The sequence below is a fragment of the Equus przewalskii genome, chromosome 24, assembly GCF_037783145.1.
Source record: "Equus przewalskii isolate Varuska chromosome 24, EquPr2, whole genome shotgun sequence".
NCBI lineage: Eukaryota > Metazoa > Chordata > Mammalia > Perissodactyla > Equidae > Equus > Equus przewalskii.
In genome coordinates this window covers 22,468,494-22,490,326 of record NC_091854.1, presented here as the reverse complement: position 1 = coordinate 22,490,326, position 21,833 = coordinate 22,468,494, and the positions used below count along the sequence as shown (strand labels likewise).

The 21,833-nt window shown below is 41.8% G+C and overlaps 2 long non-coding RNA genes across 5 annotated transcripts in view; both read right to left on the bottom strand.

Annotated features, from left to right (window-relative positions):
• LOC139079102 (uncharacterized) overlaps nucleotides 1–13,302 on the bottom strand; it is a 66,483-nt gene extending 53,181 nt beyond the window's left edge. For all 4 annotated transcript variants that reach the window (XR_011532411.1, XR_011532409.1, XR_011532410.1 and 1 more), the window contains exon 1: nucleotides 12,906–13,302. This is a non-coding gene — a long non-coding RNA (uncharacterized lncRNA). The remainder of the gene's footprint in view (nucleotides 1–12,905) is intronic.
• An 856-nt stretch (nucleotides 13,303–14,158) lies between these two features.
• On the bottom strand, nucleotides 14,159–18,802 carry LOC139079101 (uncharacterized). Its single transcript, XR_011532408.1, has 2 exons — nucleotides 18,615–18,802; nucleotides 14,159–15,866 (listed from the first exon to the last, which is right to left on the bottom strand). It is a non-coding gene; the product is annotated as an uncharacterized lncRNA (long non-coding RNA).
• Between the last annotated feature and the right edge of the window lie 3,031 nt (nucleotides 18,803–21,833).

Genomic DNA, 21,833 nt, shown 5'->3' with positions numbered 1-21,833 from the left:
TAGGAAAAGTCCGTGCATATACAGAGATGCTACCAGATATAGATATTCCATAGGGATTTCTATAGTTTTATAGCCTATTCAGCATAAAAGGATTTCCAGAAGACAAGAAACAATGCATAGCATCAACTTCAGGTCCTCTACAGGATCCTTAATTTGAAAGAGTAAAATAAGCAAACAAATCAGTTTTCATATAATAAATATATTTTTTAAGTGGAAAAATATCTAAAAAAATCTTGGCAAAACTCTTCCTTTCATTACATTAATAGTAGGGAATGGATTTCACAAAAATACTATTTCATTTTAATTCACTCAAGATTATAAAAGTAAGTTATTATTTTAATCAGATGGACATTGTCAATATAAGCATTTATCCCACAGAATTCTCAAGTGACAGATTGTCTTTCTAGTTCCACATAGTTTTTTAAAATACTTTTAATTATATTATATACTTTGAAAGTTATTTTGTAAATTATAAAAAGTTTATCAAATTATTATTCATGTCCTCTCATTTTGATGCTTTCGGGGGTTTAGAAAATTCTCAGCTAAAAAATATATTTAAAAATCTACATGGGAAAAGAGTTTGAAGCCTTCATTCTATAAGTAAAACATATTAATTTCAATTTATTAGCAACCAAGCTGGCCAATGAATATTAAGAATTTCTACATAAGCAGCACCACTACCCATAAATGTTTCACTCTTAGAGAAATTTAACCAAGCATATATTAGAATGCGCTAGTTAAAATCTTGTCAGAACATTTCAGATTATTTTCAGAAATAAAGCAATTTCAAATTGTTTAGATCTTTTTCTAGTTGAAAAAAATATGATGCAATTAAAGCCAATTCAGATATTCTCTATCAGTAATAAATCAGAGGTAGGGGGATGGTAAAAACTCAGCTCAGATGTAATCTAATTTCAAGATATGCTCTCCTTAATTTCTTCATAAAAAATTAGAAAACTTCCATGTTGTTCCCTTACAAACATACTCATGTATTAACATTTTACTGCTAAAAAGTAGGGCATTTTTCTCATTAACAATGAAATCAACAGTATACATTTTAAGAATCTACACTTTTTCCATGGGATCCAATAAAATGAAGAAACAATCTTTTATCATTTACAATGTAACACAGTCTGCATGTGAGATATTGTGTGGGTTTCTTTATTTGTATGTTTAATATTTTAATTTTCCAATGAGTATATATACCATATTTATAGTTAGAAAAAAAACAGAATAATTTTTCATTAGCCCCAAAACATTCTTCTCTGATATACCTTCCTGAAAAAAAAGTTTGCTTAACACAGCACTACATATTATTTCCGTTAGGGGAAAAAAATGTTAGTAGTCCTAAAAATGAAGCCATGAAGTCATCATATCTACTATTATAATTTACCAAATCAAATAGTTCACAAATAAAAATATGCTGGCTCAAAATCATACTTTTTTTTAAACAATTACTGTAACTAGGGATCCATATATGGTTTTCTCTTCAAGCATTTCTGAATCATCTAAGTACTGCATGATCATTCCTGTTCTTTTCTCCAAAGTAAGTCAAACATAAAACAAATCTACCCTGATTCACATACATACAAAGGCTTTGTGTCTAATGATTTGGACATGATGAAACTGCTGGAACCATGCCTTTGACGAAACAGATGGAATGCAGCTAAGAAAATAAAAAGTAAAGCTTCCAATTCTGAATGCACTGTTACTTTGTCTAAACATAGCTCATTATTTCAAATTATAAAATGTAAAAATATATCTAGCGCTGGCATACTTTATGAAATGCAAAAGAAAACAAAACAACGTAGGCTCTTCATTATAGTATCTTTGTAAATTGATTGAATACATCAATTATTTCAAAATGACTTTGTTGAGTTTTTTGTTTTGGTTTTTTTTTTTTGCCTTGACATTGGCTTTGAACATTTTGGAACAGATTCACAAGGGAATTCATATAAAATTGATGCCTAAATTGTAATCCTTAATTTTAATGCCAACATGTTTATAATGACCTATAATCTTAACTAAGGAATATGTACTATAATATTCTGTTAACCAGATACAAATATAATTAACAAAGGATTATAAATGTTAACTATATTTATAATTCCTCATATGTAAAATATTATGTAATATTAAACATCTTAATTATGATTATCTAAGTATTTTGGTAATAAAACTGCATATTCTAATACTTTTTAAAATATAAACTAGTGTTTTAATTTTTATTGTTACTTTAAGAAAAGCTTAAATTTAAGAGCATTATTTCCTTAATACAAAGAATGTTTAATATGTAGTTGATCAGAAGGGAAATAAACTCTTATAGTGTCTACAAAATCTTTCTTTTTATATTTTTGCAATTTCATTTTAGTAATGATTTCAAGTCTATACAGAAAATACCCAAAGAAATATATCACAATTTTTAAAAAGTGGTTGCTGCAATATCGTTTTTCCCAGAAAATATTTTACTTTGCCAGCTCAGTAACAGAAGTTAATCTTCACTGCCTTAATACTGTATTTCCCTCCACCATAATAGCAACTTAATGTGAAGAATCAAGATGTTAATAAAACAATAAAAAACATTGAAATTTATCACTATTTTACCTTGAATAAAAGCTCAATTTCCAAAGACTTTATCAAAAATAAAGAGTGAAAGTGTACTTGGAACTAAGAGTCTATTAAAATCCACCTTATTTACACTCTAATTCTGATCAATTACTTTTATACACCTATAGAGAATAAATTCAAGATATGACTGACCAATTTTCTAAAAACACTATAATAACGTATTTTCTACAACACATTATTTGAAAATTTTTTCCAAATGGAATAAATATCAGCTCTTCATTTGTGCAATTTAATTCAAATTTTGGTTATTTTTGCTATCATTTCAGTTGTTCATAAATCTCTATTTAGCATTTCTCTTTGATAATTTAAGATAAAATGTTTTATCAACAGTATTATTTTAAACATTTTCTTGCTTTCTAAGGAGAAGAGTAAAAAAGAAATGCCCTAAAATTAGAGATGTTTTACTTGAAATTTAAATCTTGCTGAGACTTTTGGCTTGTTCTCTTAAAAAAAAAAAAAAACCACATTTAGCAATAGATACGATAAACAGCAAGGCAGCCAAAATAAGTTATACTTGAGTATTAAGGGTATTTTTACTTTATCTCTCCTTTCCCCTAAATGCCTAGAAATCCTTTCCAAAGACAAAATGCTGATTAAACTATAATATCCTAGGTAGATCTAACAGTGGCCCCAGCTGAAAGACAAATAATGGCATTTTACCCATTACATTTTCATTGAACTTAAAAGATATGAACTAATTAATTACTTGTGAGCATTTTAAATACATCAAATATAGTATATACTTATAAATTGCCAGATTTGTAATGAAGCATTTTCCTATACTTAAAGTTTTAGTAGGAGGAAAAAAAAGAAGATACTAGATTTCCAACCTAAAAAGATCAGCACTGAACGTATTTCAAACTGCATGTCCTATATATTAACAACTTACTTTAAAAACCACCAATATTCTGGAAAGTCTCTAGAATTACTAATACATATGCCTTTGGTCAATTACCTATTGTCACCACAACTGCTGATGGTCAGAGAGTTTAACAGGTTGCCAACTGGTAAGCTTTATATGAGGAAATTGCAAAAAGAGCCAGAGTCAAAAAACAAAAAACAAAAAACATGCCACGTAAGTCCTGGAAAGTCCTCCACCCTAACTGGTGCTCTAGAACTCAGTGCCTATGCTAGAAGGAACTACAGACTTTCCCACTTAACCTCACCATTAGAGACTCTTTAAAATCAGAGTCTAAGCCAGAGAGAGGCAAACACCTGAAGACAGAGACATTTACTGTAAAGTTTTTTAAATGTACCCCTCAACAATTAAAATAGTGAGAAAAGTCTAGATGAATGCAATATATAGTAGAAAGTCTCAACTATTAGAGCTGAAGCATGACTTGTTCTGAATTTCTAGCTGGCAAATATCAGCAATATATTTACCCCCTGGATTTCATCATTTTCAAAAGCTCTCAAGTTGGAGTTTTTAATTTCCTCTTGGTTCTATTTAGGGCAGAAGTACATTTTAAGAGACATTCACAAAAATAAAAGGTTACTATGCTTTACTTTAAACCACAAGTTTCCATAATTTTTCTCTTTACAACATGAAAATCAACACATCAAAATTTTAACATACTCTTTACTTCTCAAGAACCAGAAAAAAGTAATCTATGAGGAGTATTTGCCCCATGTAAATCCACAAGTTGGAAAATACCATAAGCAAAACAAGTGAACAGTAGCTCAATATAGAGAAAGGCAATACCCCAAAGCAAACTCTCAAACGCATCTAGGAGACAGTTTAAAGTTTAGCAAACAAGAAAGCCTAAATCCTTTAGCAGACACTCTGAATTAATGACTCATTACATACTCAACAGCTTAAAAATATTTTATAAAGCATAAAACGGTGGAATTGGTGATTTGGCAGTTATTTAGAAGTATGAAATACTTTCTAAAAATGGAAGCTAGCTGCATCATGATAAGCAAGCCAGTCTGATTATTTATTTTTCTCTGATCTAAACTACCAGATTAGCTGGTAGCTAGAAATAATGGACAGATGTGGAAAGCCTCTTTGCAAAATAGTTTTCTAAATAGTCTTTTGTGATGTGAGATAGGTAGTAAATACGGAAGTATTTAAAACTGACTGATTTACAACTGACTCTGAAGCCAGCAATTTCTAAATAGTGTTTATTGGCTTTGAAGTTTTTTGGTTTTTTTTTTAATTCTTTCTGCCCTGTAGACTCTCAGGTTTTTGATATTGTTGTTTTTTAAATTAAAACTACAATCATCAGCTCCATAGGGTCATAGCCTGTAGGAGGAAAGTAAAATCTCATTTTTTTCCCTACTGTATTTCCACGTCCTTCAGGATCTGACCATGAATTTATTCATTTATGCAACAAATATTTATTGAGCATCTGCTACAAATGAGATAAATAAGAATAAGAAATAATGGGAAATATATTTTAATGGACCTTTTACCTTTAAAAAAACCCACTAAAATTTATTTAAATAAAAAGTTTGCAAGAGCGTTTATAGTTAAACTGTTTATCAAACTTGGTTTTTATTCTTACTTTTTTTGTTTTTTAATTATTTGCTTTATTCACTTTGAGATTTTGGAGAATTTGCCTATGTCTACTTTCAGGGTTGAATTTGATTCTACATACTTAAACAATCAGACTTGGCAGTAACCTTGAAGAAGAAAAACAAAGAAGTGCGATACAATTTATTCTGAAGGATGCAAGAAAATTAGTTTGAAAAGAAAAGATGAAAGAATTATATTATTCTACATTAGAGAACTGGTTCGTAAATATTTTTGCACTATCATCTATTCTCATCCATGGGAAAAATTATTTGTAAAGTAAGTTGTTTAATGTCTATGACAGCCACCTGCCGGAGAGCATCAAGGGATCAGAGGGACTGTGTCTCTTCTGTTCATCAGTATGTCCCTAGGGCCTGTGACAGCACTTGCTACATAGCAAGTGCTCAGTAAATACTTGCTGAGTGAATATTCACAAGCCATCTTTTCCATTCTCTTGCTATCAAAAGAAAAGATGTACTGCTGTTCTGCTCATCACTTAGGTTATTTACACTCTGTACTTTTTTAAAAACAACTTCTACCTACCTACTCCCCTCTTGAGGGAAGAACCTTAGTGCCACAGCTTTTTCCTTCCCCACAGAGGAGTTTTAGACTCTGCCTTCCTAAAGGCCTCACTGTAAAGTGAAAACCAAGAAGCAGCACAAATTTGCTGGGAGAAATGTAGTGAACCTCTGTGGGTATGTAACCTAGTTCAAGCAGTGTCTGTCCCATTTGCCATTCCACCAGGACTTCCCAATGTGTTTTCTCTTAGTAGGAAGTCTTTTTGGATCTCATCTTATCAACTCTTTAAAAGTCCCAAGCAGTTCTAAACCCCTAGGTTGTACATTATCTACCAAAACCAAATCACTGAATTTAGATATGAATTATAATAGAAACCACTATCAGACTTCCTCATTATGGTCCCTAAGTGCTAATGAGCCCTTATCCCTGTGGCTTTTTTTTGTTTGTTTGCATTCAGAATGTCCTCCACAATTTATACTCTAGAAATTCATACGGTTATCTAAGATCTGTTTATTGCTTTACATTTTAAAAAGCATCTCTGATTCATTATTTCATCTGATCTTCAAAATGACTTTATAAGTTAGTCAAAGAAGTTATTATCTTCATTTTCTAAATAAAAATGCAGACACAGGGGCTGGCCCCGGGGCCCAGTGGTTAAGTTTGCACGCTCCGCTCCAGCGGCCCAGGGTTTCGCCGGTTTGGATCCTGGGAGTGGACATGACACTACTCACCAGACCACGCTGAGGTGGCGTCCCACATGCCACAACTAGCAGGACCCACAACTAAAATATACAACTATGTACGGGGGGGATTTGGGGAGAAAAAGCAGAAGAAAAAACAAAAGATTGGCAACAGTTGTTAGCTCAGGTGCCAAGCTTTAAAAAAACAAGCAGGCACAGAAAGGTCACAAGGCTAGTAAGTAGCAGAGCTGAGTCTTTTACTAAGTTCAGATTTTTTTAAAAGAAGATCTAATGCAGGGAGCCCAAACTAGCAATCTTCATAAGTGTCTTGACACTCAGATTTTTAAAACCAAAAATAATTTGAGTGTGCATAAGCAAGTACGTCACAAGCCTACCATCCCCTATTGTATTTTATTGGGCCCCTTTCCACATTCACATTACTACGTGGTCACTAAAGCAATCTGCAATCAGACCCTATCAAAAGAACAGCCATTCATTTATGCATTGATCCATCCATTTGTTTGTCAAACACAGTACAAGCACTATTTGAGACACTGGGAAGTTCCATAAGACATGGTCACTATCCTCAAAAAGTTTTAAGCTAGTGAGGGAATCAGACAAGCCCATCTGGACAACAGGGTAGCAGATAGAGGAATGTGCAAAGTGCCACCCAAGTACAAAGCAAAGATCAGGTATTTAAATCAGAATGTGGGGATTAGATCATGGAAGGTAATCACTGTATGGCTATTATAAGTCTGCATTACCTCTCTCACTTTGATTTTCAAATGGCATTCCAGAGTGTAGCTTTCAAAGTTTAAATTCTGAGTTCTTATTAACATTCTGTCATATGGAATGAAAACTATAGACTTAGCTTCAGGTTAAGCTCAAATCAGCTCAAATCATTACAGATTTGTGTTAAAAACTGGTAACTGTTTTGGAGGAAAGCCAACTGCTACAATTCTAACATACATTTAAAAATGTTTTAAATAGATCTTCAATATATAATGAAAAGGTAGGTAAGAGAGATGCTTATTTCTAATCAATAAAGAAAATTTATTCTATATTATAGTTAGATTAAAGCCATTTCAAATGTTTTATTTAGCACTTCATATAGCATTGTGTTCTAAATACACATGAATGTATTATAGCAAACTCACGGAAAGTAAAAAGCAACATAAATTTACCTAAAAGGAACATATCCAGTTTTCCATGTATTATCTAATATTCACTAAGCCTCTGGATCTAGAAAAACTGAATTATATTTTTTGAAACTATTTGTGGGTTTGTTAAAGGAGCTCTGGCTCAACCATGATATGAAAACTGTTTAGATTTCACGTCTTAGAGTTTTCTACCAAAAACTCTAATTCAGTCAAAGACTGTCATGTGGTAATTTTGTTTTCAAGTCTTTAAACTCTTAGCCTCAAGAATTGGTATTTATAGGAAAAGAGCTAATGAATGAATGCACTAATTGTTCTTTGTTATATACCTTGAACCATTTTCAGTATATCATTTAGGATGCTCTTGGTTGAACCAAAAAAAAATCTAATTCAAGATAGTTTAAACCAGAGAGGTAATGCAGACGTACAGGTTAACACAAAGGGTCTGTTTCTTACTCATATTCTCAGCTTTGCCCTCCCTCCTCCATGTGTGTTTCATCCTTGGGCATTTCCTTCACCACCACAAAATGGATACATCTGCTACATGCTTCCTAGTTTGTACCTAGGAAAGATAGGGACTCTCCAACATTCTGAGGATCAAACAAAACACCCAAAGATCATTTTGATCAGGCAATCTTGCTTTATTCATTCTTTCAACAAATATTTATTGATCACCTACTGTATGTCAGGTACTATTCTTGGCACTGGGAATACAGTCATGAACAAGAGATTCCCTGTCTTTATGGAACTTAAGTTCCTGTAACCATCCCTGCATCAACTACAGAGAGGCGGAGGATTGGGTTACTTCATTAGTTTGCCACTCCTAGACCTAGGGTTAGGCTCACTCCTAATTAAACTGCACAGTTACTATGCAATGGTGTAAGGAATAGAACAGAAAAGGTAAGTCAACTTCAATGTCTTATCACTCTCACATATTAATATTTTGGCAATGGATATTGATAATCAACTAGGTCAATTCATACAGAATCCTATATGAGTTGAAAAGAGAGATATATACAGAATTACTTTATATGGAAATAACCTATACCTTGGGGATAACAGAAGTAATCCCCTGCAGTTGTAAAATGGCCTGCAGATCCCAGCCAGACAGGATGATGAGACTTCTGTTCTACCCAGTTGTTAACTGAGATGCCAACCACCTAAAAACAACATTAGCCATGCCAATGTTTTTACCACCATAATTAATGCCAGGAAATATGTTGAATAAGTTTTTTTAAAAACATACATTTTTGTAAAGTAAAATATCATCACACTCCAGACCAAGCCAACAGTGTCCTAGCTTCTTTTAGTCTCTTTCATGGCCACAGCTTTCATCGTTGACTTAAGTCCACTGCCCTGCAAATATCTACTAAGGAGACCAGAAGAGAGGATGGACATTTCAGTCCAAATACATTACGACTACCACAAAACAAACATAAAAATATATGACATACTCATGATGAGTGAGAAGTCTCCTTGAAATAAAGGACACAAAGTAGAATACGTTGAACTTACTAACAAACGACCTATCGGATAACATTACAAGTTTCTAGCTCTGCCTCATCTGCATCATTAGTGGGGTTTACTTAACCCCAAACTCTAAGGCTGAATTCACCGAAAACAAGATGCCAGAGCTATAACATTAGGAGAATCACATTCAGCTGTGCCTGTAGTAGGCCCTAACTAAATAAACAAGCAACTGCCCAACTTGATGAAAATTGTTGCTCAAAAAAAAGAGAAATCACCTCCAGCTTGAATGGAAATGTTCAAGGAGAAGGCAGCATTCAGGCTAGGTTTTAAAGGTCGAAGGAAGAGAAGTGGAAGATTGAGGAAGCTTGTTTTGGAATTTCTCATTTTGTTAGACTTGAATTCAGACTCTGGGCTGGCCTCAGAGTTAATGTCTCTTAAGATAATTTTTTCTAGCTTTGGAGAAGAAACTGCTGCTGGTTACAGGCAAGTTCAGCCTCAACTTGATTTTAGTATATACTATGACATAACGGTACTCTTAAACAGAGAGACAACCTGAAGAAAAATTTCCCTCTGGAGGACTGTCATAACTAAGATTTCAAAGCTAGTTTAAGAAAAGCTCTTGAAAATTTGTGAATAGTGATTTACCATTAAAAGCTAAAAAGATTTTCAATGATAGCTTACTCTGATGACTGTTATCTCGCAAAAAGACGGAAAAACTAAGGCTCAGAAAGTTAAGTGATTTCCCCAAGGTCATCACACAGCTAAAAATCGAAGGGGCTAAAACTGAAATACAAGTCAGCAGACTCCATCTGCAAGAGATTTCACTTCAGCATTCTGGCTTTCTAAGAAGCAAAGACTTGAGGAAAATGGAGAGAACCAGAAATGAAATGTGTGACAACAGCCAGTAGGAATCAATTGTTCACATAAACAGATCGGTGACTATGATGAGGGAAATGAGATGCAATATCCTCTAAAAGGAAAGCATAATACAGACTTACTCCAAAAGACGTGATTAAACAGAAGACAATTAAAATACAATGTTAGCCTTTAAAATTTAAAAAACGTATAGAAAGTATTGTGATGAGATCATCTGATACTTTACCAATTCAAAGCCCAACCAGTGGATAGAAATCAATATAGAATTGCAGGGTTGAGCTGGTTGTATTTCTGTCAGTCTCCTTAACTGATGGGAATTTTCTGAGAACAAGGACCACCCATGTCCTATTCTTCTCCGTAAGCCCAGCACCCAGTACATTGTAGGTGCTTAATGAATTAAACACATAAAGATGTACACAGCTTTCTTTCAATAATCATTGACACTCATTTTGAGAGCATCTTCCTTTTATACAGATGTAACTGCAAAATATTTTTTTTAGAAAAATGCATCTAGTTATTCCTCTAATCCCAGGTTTTATATAATTTATATAACTATGAACTAAATATGTAGGAAAAAGCATTAGAACTTAAAGAAGCACATAGAAAAATGGTGTAGAACTCCAGATTGACCAAATCAGGCTTGTTATTTTTTCCATTAAATAGTCTAAGCAGATTAATTGGAACCAGACGTGAAGATTCATAAGGTTTGCTTTCTCGTAACATCAGTTATTAAAAAAGAAATTTATAGGTCATATTTCAGAACATCTAAATTAACAATTTAAGGAAAATGCAGATCTTGATAAATAACTTTTTAGAAGTATATGTAGCTAGAAATGTTATGAGACTGGTTCCCTTTTTACAACCCCATTTATCTCACAGTAACAGGTACTGAATTCCAACTGTCTTGCATAAATGATGTCAATTAGCTATATCACCAAGGATACATTTTGTTTAGAAATTAGATACACCAGTTTCTTTAGGAAAATTTGGTTTTCCTAAAGAAACAGAGACTACGCATCCCTAAGCAGTTATCTAATGCCCACACTTTTAAGCGCAGCATCTGCAATAAAAGCAGTGTGTCCAGGTAACAACTGAAAGGATGTGATGACCTGTTTTTGACAGATTTCAATCAAAGGAAAGATCTTTGTCAACTGAAGGATACTGATTTCCAGCAATGAATGTCATAAGCTTATTAACCCAAGAGTCAAGGCTGATATTTCCTGGGGTATAACTAAAATATCATGTGCAATTATAATTTCTAGGTCTTTACACCGGGGTACACATGCTGAGTGTAAACAAAACAGGTCAATGTATCAACAGGAGTGTTGTGTTCTAGAAAAGATATTTGAAAACATACAGCCAGTATTCACTTTTTCAAGTCAATTCCGTCTCGTAGTTATGCCACTATTAGATATATATATATTTAGCCATCAAATATACATCCTTGAATATTGTTTGAGCTGTCACAAATAATCCTACTTTTAAAGAACTCAGAAGTGGGCAACATTGCCTCTTAGCTTTTCATAACACGGTGTAAAATCTTTATGAGTGACCACAGGATAAAAAAAAAACAAAACACCACTTTAGTTAGGCTCAATGCTTAAGTTCATCTGTATGTGTTACATTGAATATATATTTGATACAGTCACATTACCATGTTATTCTACTTTATTATTTTTTAAACCAGTTGTTACACCCTTGGGAATAATGTCAAAAATACGAATTTCTAAGTTTAATATATATAATGAAGAAACATAAATAGTCAGAACTATACATTAACTCCCAACAGCCACATTTAAATGCATGTGTGTGTGTAGCAGTTGTTTATTTGGATCATTACTTGATTTTAATTTAATTGTTTTGTTTCCAAATATTTTCTTTTTCAACATCTTTACTATTTTAATATTGTGCCTCCTATCCAACATTTAGCTAAACTGCCGTTGACCTGGGCAAATGTGTTTCTGATGTCTGTCAGCAAGCATAAAAGCATAATTTCATTAAAGTGTATTATATATGCTCAGGACTGAGAGAACATTACAAAATGAAGAAGTTTGGCTAAAGTTCAACTGGGCATCAAATAGCATTGGCAAGAATTTTCTCAAACAGATGGTGTAAAATCTTGCTAACACAATAGTGGGTGCTTAACACAGGAACAATATCAGAAACAGATGTGCTGCAAATGACCAAAGTACCAAACAGAAACAATAAACACGGGATATACATTAAAACGATGCCCTTGCCAACCGAAAAGAAAAAAGACTGAACAAACGCATTTCCTTGTCAAATAAGAAATGCTACTGATATTTTTCCAGACCAAGGTTGGCATACAAATATTTTCCGTTTGGTTTCCTCTTACGCATTAGTATTAAACCTCTATCAGGGTGGCCAAAATTAAGAATATAAATTCTTTTACGCACGTCAAAAAAACCCTAGTCATACAAAAAGAAAAGTCCATGATTTAACATAAGAAATTGAGGAGATCTCTGGACTCCTATCCATTATTTGGCACTGAAAATATTCTCATCAGCCCAGAAAAATCTCTTCCTCTCCCTCTCTCTCTCTCTCTCTCTCACACACACACACACACACACACACACACACACACAAACACACCCCTTTTCCAAGAGCTCTAGACAAGGGCCTGGTAATTACAAGTATTTGCCCAAGCATTGCACAACAGTATTAAAAGTACCAAGAGCCAAGCGACTATGGCTGGCACAGAAACCAAGGCCAAGTAGAAGAAACTCGAATCCCTGGGGAGGCCCTGGCTGGGCTGTAACCCTGCCCCTCGGGAGCGCAGTTCCGGCCCGCCGCCCCCGGGGCCCAGCCGTGCGCGGCCGCGGCTGCCCGCGTGGACGCCTCGCTGGAGGGACGCTCGCTCCTCGCGGGGCCGCATCACTAACTCAGCAGCTCGGCACGCGCCGCTCCGGCCTGCTCCGGCCTTGCCCCAGGCCCTGTTCCCCGCTGGCTTTCTGGCTTTCCCCCTTCTTGCAACAGCTTTCTGTGAGGTACCGGATGTGCCTTCTGGGCCTTCTGAAGGGTTGAGCAAGAATTACCTACCTACGGACGGACAGATACGGCTGAGGGGAAGAAGGGCCCGGGCCTTGGGTCTCCTCCAGGCGCTGACTTTCTCAGAAAGGAAAAGTCTTAACATCCTCTGGAAGCCAGATCTGATTCCAGGAGACGGAGGTTCCGCATTTGAGACCCAAGCCTCCGCCCTCGGGTCGCCCACGGAAAAGGGCGCGAGGAGCGCGCCGGTGGGACCCTACAGGGCGACGAGCCTGCCTCAGAGCCGGGCCTGGGGTAGGCGTTCGGGCCACCCTCCTCCCCGCCTTCTCCCCGAGTGTGGACTAGTGATGAGGTGGGGGTTTCACGCAGGGCCCCCCCCTCCCCCAGCTTTCAGACGAGAGCACATTTCCGGGGCCCTGCGCCCACCCGCCGTGGCGCCTCCCGGGGTGCACCGCGCGGGGACGCTCCCGGCCTGCCCCGGGGCCGCGCCGGCGGGGCCGAACTCAAGGGGGCCGCAGAACAGGGGCCTGAAGGCCACCAGGGCCTCCGGGGCTCAAGGGCTGCTCTCGGGAGGTCGCCTCCGAAGGCGGGCGCCGGCGGGAGGGCCTCGGCTCCCACAGGAGGCGGCCTGGGGGTTACCAAGGAAATGCAATAATATTTACGAGCAGCCGGCGCTGAGAAAGTGTGCGCCCAGCACGCGATCTACACCCCCCTCCCCCGACAGTTTCCTAATCCCTCTAGCCCGGCCTCCCCGTGGGCTCCCCACGTGCGCCTAAGCCCTACACAACTGACCACCGGCGCGATCAGGTCCCTCAAGCTTCCAGGCTACCCCTGCTCCCCCTGCCCCCTCCAACTCCCAAGGGAATCCAGGCTTCTGGGACTCCAGGAAAAAGGGAGGAGCTTCATGTCCAACCAGCAGGAGGGGGCACTTGGCTTCAGATCCTCCTGCACAGTTCACAGTATATCCTATATATCTAGCACAATGGTTAAGACCTTGGAATGGGTTTGCATCTAGACTGTCGCTAATTCGCCCTAAGAACTTGGGCCTCCTCTCTGAGCTGTAGGTTCCCCATCTGTGAATTGGGCATAATGATAGCTACCTCATAGATGATTGTGAGGAATATACCGTGACAACATATGTGAACTGTGGGGGATGCTAAACAATAAATGGTGTTTCTTATAAAAGGATAGCTACATATGTACGTATACACTTCTAAAAATAGAAAGGTTTTTTAGGAATTATGGCTTAGTTTACTAACTGCCTATTGTTTTCCACCCTGACCTTTAAAAAGCACATTTACATGGACTGACCCAGATAGTTTTTAATGCGAGAGGCTTTTCCCACTATACCCCTAGAATAAATTATTGAAGCAAGGCAAAAGTATTTTGAAAGGAGGAGGAGGAAGAAGTCTTGAAAAAAACATTGTATGTATTCAAAGCTTCACAAGAAACTGCTGCCTATTGTTTCTGTTGATTTTGAAACTCAAAAGCAATAATAAACGCAAACTATAAAGCACTGAGCCGGGTCAAGGCGTTATACCTGAAAGGTGGTGCAACCTGAAGGCACCCTTTTAAAAATCGCCCCTCTGAGTCCCTCCAGGGGCAGCTATGCAAAGGAAATGAGGGGGATTCGACACTTTTTAAAACGATTTTTGCCACGTTTGTATGCCTGCAGCAACAGTGGCTGAGTTTGCAAACTTTCTTGGTGCATCTGCCTAGAGATCAGAGTCTTCATAATAAAGCTCTAGTGCTTTCCCCCTTGGTGTCAGGGTAAGTTCAACACCATGGGGGCTGGTGCAACCATCCAAGGTCAAGAGACCTCTTCCAGCCCTTTTCCAGGACTCTGGGGCCTTAGTCCCTGAGTCCCACGGCTACTGTTCCTACTCCCGACCGGCTGGGATGATTAGAGACTGGGCCGAGCCACCGAGGCATCCAGGACACAGGATTATGGCCTGGCGCAGAGCAGGGATCTGTCCTGTTCAAGACTCCATCTACCACCCCGCGTCTCTTCCGTGGTCTTTTGCCGTTTTGCAGTATGCAAACAGGGCTGCATCTCCATTCCAGGCCAGGGAGGCCTGAGAACACCAGCATGTGGCTCCGAGTCTTGGCGGTTCCCATCCTGACTCTCCACCCTAGGCCCCATTCTTGCCACGGGGCAAGCCAAAACTTATATCAGCTTTTGTGCCGGCCAACACACACAGCATTTCCATGTGTGCAGTCAGAATGGGTAATAGAGGCTTTCCCAGGCTTCTGAGGTCCAACACGTTCCTACTCCGATTCCCGATCCAGTAGCCACCTCCTCCACAACTGAGGCTCAGACCCGATGGTCTCTTAGGCACCCAGAGTAGGTTTCCAATTTAATTGCAAACACAGGTCTGAAAGACTCTCCAGAGGGGCGGAAATGAACCATTGTGCCTGATGATCCATGGGAGGTTACAAGTCCCTGGCACTAGCAGGAAAGTGGAGCCCGGGAATTCCCTCAATTCCCTCAAGTTGTCAGAATCTCCGTGCCTTTCCTTGCCTCGGTCTTCTAGGGATTCAAAGATTCAGCTCCTGGGCAAGAAAGTGCCAATGTGAAGAAGTAGAAAGCTAGAATTAAGAATACAGAGAAAGACACGAAACCCTCTATACCTGCCAGTACATTCTTTCTTTCATTCAAAAAGCCATCCTTTATTGTCGGGTGCCAGGCACATGGTTCCCGTCTCCAAGATGCTAGAAGCCTAGAGCTGAGGAATGATCTGTTGGGGGCGGCTTTATTCACTTGTTTCTGTCGGTAAAACTATTTCTAAGGACTTCTCCCGAGTGGTGATAGTGAGGTGAGATGATCTTTGCGCAGCCTGAGCCGGGCACTGCGGTCTCCGAAGACTCCACGTAGCGACCCGAACTATGGTCGAAGCCGAAAGCAAAGTTCCAGAAGTAAGCCCCCGCCTTTGAATTGAAGGAGGTACAGAGAGCGGTGGTCATTTGTTCTATCCAGGTTTTGATCACTTCCTGATGATTAGTCATGGGATTCTGCAATGTGCAAAGAAAAGGAGAAAGATTTTACCGCCGATTAAATGCTCGACTACTTTTTCCCCTTTGCTGCCGGTTTATTTGACAACTCCAAACCATTGTATGCTATTTAACCTCAGCACAGCGAGAGTAGAGGTGAGAAGGGGGCGCTCTTTCCCACCGGATACCAGAAGCCCCGCAGCTGCCAGCAGATTGCCGCTTGGCCGGAAGCCGGCCCGGGCCAGGGGCTGTGGCTGGACCAGCTGCGCTAGAGCCTCAACCCAAGTCAACAAGACTATGTAAAGAACCATCTCAAGTTGGGGCATACGAATCCATTAAGTGAAAGGGTCCGTTTCTGAACTCACTGCAAAGAGGACAACATAGCAATATAGCGGAATAGTTAAAAGGCAGGCCTTTAAAAAAGAAAGCAAGCAAGCCGGGCCTGGCATCCGGGTTCGAATTCCGACCCAGCCTCCTAAGGTGGCCTCACGTAAGTTACAAGTAGGGTTACGGGCCTCAGCGCCAGTGGGACGTTTAACGAGTAATAAGCAACAGCTATGATTACTGCTACTTTCACAATATTCAGAAGTTTGCACAAACTGACAGAAGTCAGACTGCCAAGCATTTAAACAATCCAAAATAAACCGGTGACAAAAGGGGAGGAAAAGTTGTTCATTGTGCGTCCTTGGGCCGAGACGCCCTAGTAGAAGTGGCTGCCAGCTGAGAGCTCTTCTCCAGAGCCTCTGCAGCCCTGAGAGGCTCCTCTGGAGCCGGCCACCGGATCTGGTGAACTCCTGGAAATGGCCAACTGGAAGCGAGGTTGGTGCTGAGGAGCATCAGCCTTTCCCCTTCACCTGGGGAATGAGGCCTTTGGTGACGCCCCTGCATCCAGGGCTCTCTAGGGCAGAGAAAGAGAGCACCGGAGGAGAGGAAGAAAGTTGCATTCATTGAGAACCTACTGTGTGTGGGTGAAGACATTTCAACATAACTGCTGTCATCTCCATTTTAAGGATGAGAAAACCGAAGTATTAAGTTGTTAAATTGCTCAAAAATCCATTACAGGTTTGATTAACTTCAAATCCTGTACTCTTCCTATAATAACACGTTGTCTGGCTCTTAAACTCTGAGTTCCCGAGAAGGAAGGCAGTCAGGCAAGGAGGAAGGCAAGGGAAGGAGGAAAGGAGGAGGGAGAGGGGGAGGAGAGGAAAGAAACGAAGAAAACACTGCCACAGTTCCGAGAACCAGTCTCCTGTAGCAGAAATCCATATAGAAAGTTATTTAACTCTAAAAATATACGGCTCAAGATTATTCCTCAGACTTTTTTTTTTTAAATATCATTTTACAAGACACATCGGATAAGCTACGACGAGACGTGGAAGTGTTGCCTGGGAGAAACGCCTAACACCGAGGTTGTGGGCAGGACGGTGCGGGCTTGTGTGGGGCGCTCTCACACTGCCTGACAACCGGAGCTGCGTGTTCCCTTATCAAAACCGGATCAAAGCCTGCGAATAGGAGGCTCACACAGCTCCTTGTCACCGCCACCCCTCCCCACGCCACCCACGAGACAGCGTCAGGCGCCCATGTTTTTGCACTCAGATCAAGTTTGGCTTTCCTGTCTCCCTGGCCCGGTTTGAGTTCGGCTCTCAGGGGTCCCTAGGGAACAGAAGAGTGGAGGAGGGGAAGCCTGTGGGTCTTGGGTTTCCGTCCTCTTTCTAGATTAGCCACCTCCGGGCTGGATCCGCCCCAGGCGCCTAGGATGTGTAGGAAAACACCGGGCAGGGGAGAATGGGGTTAGAGAGCTGTTGGGATTTTCGGTATTTTTCTCTCCACCTCCTAGTTTGATTTTTACAGAGCAGTGTGGGCAGAGGTCTGTAAAAGCAGGTTAGAATCAGGTTTCCGCTGTTCCTACCGTGTTGCTCACTCTGAACTATAAAATGCATATAAAATCAGCAGCTCCAAACCACAAGCGTGCTTAAGGCGAGATTGTCGGCTTGGAAATGTCACAATGAGTAAATGGTGTAGTGGACTTTTGCGCTTGGCACAGTAGCGTTTAGCCCAGGAGCGTCCCAGACTGCCCCCTGCCTAATTTCGGGCTCTAAACGGCTCCTAACTCTCTCTCCCGTCACCCGCCCTACCAGGCGAGAAAAGCTTCCCCTCTCCTTCTGAGCCGCCCGGGCCAGTTCATTCGCGCTCTGGGGTACGAGCGCGCCGACTGAAAAAACGCCGCATCCACATGTACAACTCTTTCGGGCGCAGAACTCGGTTTTCAATTGTTGTTCTAGCACCGCTGGAGACAACTGGCCCCAGCGGGAGCACCCGACTGCCGTCAGCAAAACAGAGGCCGCGAGACCGAATCCCCAAGGCCGGGGACGCGCCCCGGTGCCCAACCGGCTCTCCCGCGCCCGCCCGAGCACGCTGGCCTCGCCGGGAGCCCCGCGAGCCTCGGCCTCGGCCTGCAGGGAGGGAGAGACCAGGGTGTTCAAGACCGAGGCCCTCGCCACCTTTGGACGGCCTCCACTGGCGTGAATAAAGGCACCCCTCCCTTTCCCTCGGAAAGTGGGTGACAAGGTCAAAGAAGGAGCCTGGGACCGGTAAAGTCCCAAGGTGAGCGAGTTTCCCGCTCCGCCATCTCTGAGGGGTGACGCGGCTTCTGAGTTGCTCAAGTTTGTGGGAAAAACCGCTGGAAGCTATCTCCTTCAGTCCCTTTCCAGAGCAGTATTAATAATGGTTAGACGGCGTGGGCAAAAGTCGAAGGACACCCTCTCCTACCCGAGAGCCCAGAGTGACCCGCGCAGTTTCAGAGCGCTCTGGGCTGAGCTTCACTTTCACGGGTAAAGAGGTCGCCACGAGAATCAGCCAGAGCCGCGCCTACTCGCCGGCGCGGAGCGCGGAGGTCTCCCGCACCTCCACCCGCCGACAGTTGGCCGGCAGGCCCGGCGCGCGTGCTGCGGGCGGTCAGCGAGGGGCGTCGGCCCGGGAAAGCGCGGGGCCCCGAGGGCTGCTGCTGGCCCTGCGCCTGCGGGCGCGGGAGTCCTGCACGCGTCTCGTTTGCTCAAGCTTTCGTCCAGGCCCCAGCTGTGCCTCGCCCAGGCCTCCACCCGTCTGACCTGCGCGCGTCCTCGAAGGCGGGTGGGAGGGCTGGGAGCCCGAGCCGAAGCAAGATTTCGGAGATTGCCGGAGTGCCGCGGAAACTCCAGGTTAAGTTCCCTCAAACATGTGGTTACACACTGCGAGGAGCTCAGAGGCAAAGGGCTCAATAGTCAAGTTGGTGGGGACTTTCCCTACTTAAAGTAATAATTTGCTAATTCGGATCTATTGCTTTTAAATATCGAGTTCCAGAGACCTCTGTCAATGCGGGCTTAATTTCATCCCACTGATGAAGGATGTTTATAAACGGCTCCTGTGGTGCAAGCCGAGTGTGAAAATATCAGTTTTATGCCTTTTGATAAGAATTACCGAGGTGGAAGGCTTATTAGGCGATTACAAATTTCGCAGCTGCTCGCAGCCCAATTAGGCAGCTCTTCGCGGTGAGTGGAAACTGTGGGGGTCAGGGAGCGTTGGTGTTCCTGCTCTCCAGCCTCAGACCTCCAATCGAGGCCTGGCTCTACGGGACCCAGACCCCTTCCCGGACCCCCTCGGGCTTAGGGAGACACACCCAGCGCCTCTCAACTCTCTGGGCGCGGCGCAGCCCAGGACGGGACGCACTCCCAAGACACTCCGGCTTTCTTTCCCCCCCTTTGCTGAGAGCCCTGCCGTCCTGGGGTGTTGGTTGTGCCCCCGGGTGGGCCTGCGGTCTCTGATTTTCACTTGAGAGTGGCCATCTAGAAATTTCAAGTTAGTAGGTAGTATTCGCCCCAACGCGAGCGATTCCTCCCCCACCTGCAGACACACAAGATGATGCTTTTTGGTCTGTCCTCGTTCGACCAAAATTGCTCTCAATTGGATTTTTGGCTAAAAGCCCTCATTACGAAGACAAAAGGAGTCCTGATTTTTAGCACAAGCACCTAACATAGAAAGAGGTACTCTACAAAACAGCAGGCGAACTTTTTCTTTGCCGGAGCCAAGGAGGAGCGGGGGTAAGAGGTGTGATGAGAGCTCCAAGAAGCCGGGCCACTGTGCAAGAGCAACCCCTCGGTGTGCTTGCCCCGACAAGGGGTCAGGAGGTCAGTGGGTCCAGGACAGGCAGGATGCTCAGCCCCGACATTCATAGCAAATACCTGCACATCCCCCTCCTCCCACCTCCACACACGACCCCCAGCCCACGGCTTACACCGCCCGGGACGCAGAAACACACTCACCGCCCGGAGGCCTACAGAGCAAGCCTGGGTGCGGGCAAAGACACCGCGGGAAAGGTCCGCGTGCGGCCGGCCCCGGGAGTAAAGCGCACGCCAGCCAGACCAGGCTTTTAGGTCTTCTCGTGTCTGACGACCATTCTTCTTCCCCAAGCCTAGAGCCTCTAAAAATGAATCATTTCCTCCACTTATGCAGAGATAGGAGCTCTTAGATCAAGATTAGTATTTTGAAAACCTGATTGAGAGCCGCCTGATTAGGCGAGGGTGGGTGGAAAGACCGCATAAACGCCCGCGCCCCCGCCCTACTTCCCAAAACAGCTCCAGCGCTCTCGGGATCTCCAAATGACCCGCGCGATTAATTCTCCCGGATAGTAGCCAAACAGTACCCCAGATTCATTTTGCAGATCCTAACAAATAGAAACTGTAACTAAATCTCCGAACTGTATCTTTATTTTTAATTCCACTTTCAATCCTTTTCTACACAACGGTCGGATAGAGCCAACGTTCTGCTCGACTCTCTTTCCATTCCGAAGAACCGTCTCGAGACCGATGCTATTTCATGGAAAATGCATTATGTGGGATTTTTCCCAAAATACTAATTTTTACCCCTGATGAAAAACACAAGTCTGTCTGTTCTCCACGCACAGGTTAGCTTTTCGAGAAGTTGGCCCAGCTCAAGCCTTCAATTCTGCGAGAGGGCACAGGTTATCATAGCGTCCCCCTCCCCCTACTGCCTAAATTTAAGCGTGATCTCCCAGAGAGGACCAGCAGAGGGATGGCTAATATTAACGTGTGCGCAGCTGCGTGGAAAGGAAAACAATGGCGATAGGAAAATGCTCTAGAGACCCTCGTGTTTATGGGAGAAAAATGTAATTGAGGAAAAGCTAAATTTGCAGTCGTTGCTGGGTCCCAGACTGTTGCGCAGGCTCACTTCATTACAGGAACGTCTACCTGTCTCTGCCCACTGGCCCTCTAGTCGGCTGACCCGTCTGCGCGAGAGCACTTCGATGTTCCTCGTCTAGACAAATAAGGCAAGGAGATAAGATATGTGTGTATATATATATATATATATACCAGTCTAATCGAAGCAACATCACGGTTTTGTTAAAGGCCTTTAGGAAACAGAGACTCCCAGATATTCTTACGTTATTTATAATGCGGAAGTTTGACTTTTTTTCTTAAAAAGGGAAAATTGGAAATAAAAGATATTGTTAGTCTCTTACCAAATTCCTCTTCATACACTAAACAATGAAGTAAAATTTATACCATAAAGAAGCTATTTAACAAACACACTCCCCAATCCTAATCAAAATCACGGTATTCTGAGAACACCCCTCCCCTCCGCGCGAACCCGCAGCCAAAATTTAAGGCAGGAGCAGGCCATTTCGAGGACTTAAATTTTGTCTAGGACGAGATGAAAGAGCAATACTATTAGCAACATACTTTTGTCTTTCCTGTAGCCTTGATTTCAAATCTAGTCGCAAATCATAAGCTTTTGTGCTGATCAGATGTTCCTTCTTTATCTTTAATGAGAAAACTTTTCGCAAAGGGAGCGCGAACCGCTAGATAAGTCAGCTGCCAGGGAGCTGTCACGTTCCTCGGCTAGACAGGAGAGCCGTGCGTTTCAGGAGGATGACTAAAACGTTCAAGTCCCCCAGACCTCCGCTTCCCCTTCTGCTTACTGCAGAAAGACATG